The sequence below is a fragment of the Sinocyclocheilus rhinocerous genome, unplaced genomic scaffold (genome assembly GCF_001515625.1).
Source record: "Sinocyclocheilus rhinocerous isolate Xijiao unplaced genomic scaffold, SAMN03320098_v1.1 scaffold171, whole genome shotgun sequence".
Taxonomy (NCBI): domain Eukaryota; kingdom Metazoa; phylum Chordata; class Actinopteri; order Cypriniformes; family Cyprinidae; genus Sinocyclocheilus; species Sinocyclocheilus rhinocerous.
In genome coordinates, this window is record NW_015642206.1 from 1232537 (window position 1) to 1233206 (window position 670).

Below are 670 nucleotides of genomic sequence, written 5' to 3' on the forward strand. Positions count from 1 at the left end.
GGTGTGATTCGTGCAGTAGCCAAAATAAAATATCGTTTGGCCAGCCGAGAAACAGGACGCTCGTCCTAAGAGTAAATTAGATGAGCGTTTCCTGAGATCCAGATCACAGCTTTCACAGCTTTTGTGTTACAAGCAAGGGTAAGGCTGACCTGCTGACCTGCTCAGGAACCTGGATGACAGGGAGGAGGAGGAATCCGACGTAGTAGCCGAACTGCGTCGGGCCACAGATTTGTCACTCCGTGCCACCAAAGAAATGGCCAGAGCTATCGGCCGTTCAATGGCAGATATGGTGGCCACGGAACGGCATCTGTGGTTGAATCTGTCCAAAATGCAAGATAAGGACAGATTCTTCCCCCTAGACACCCCACTCTCGCCCTCTGGCCTTTTTGGCGACGCAGTCAACACTGTTGTCGATAGGTTTCAGGAGGCGAGGAAGCAAGCGGCGGCGTTCCAACTTTTCCTCCCTCGTCGCTCCCAGGCCCATGGGGCTGCTGAGCGATAGCAGCCCCGGCCGTCAAGCGGGGGTTGGGGCGACTCTCTCAGTCGGGGTCTTCTAGACCGAAAACGGATCTGCGGACCGTTATCTTGTCTAAGAGGACCTCGACTAAGCGGTCCTGATGCCACCATTGTCAGGTCCCTGAGGGCAGCCCCACCTGGGGAGGAAAGGATA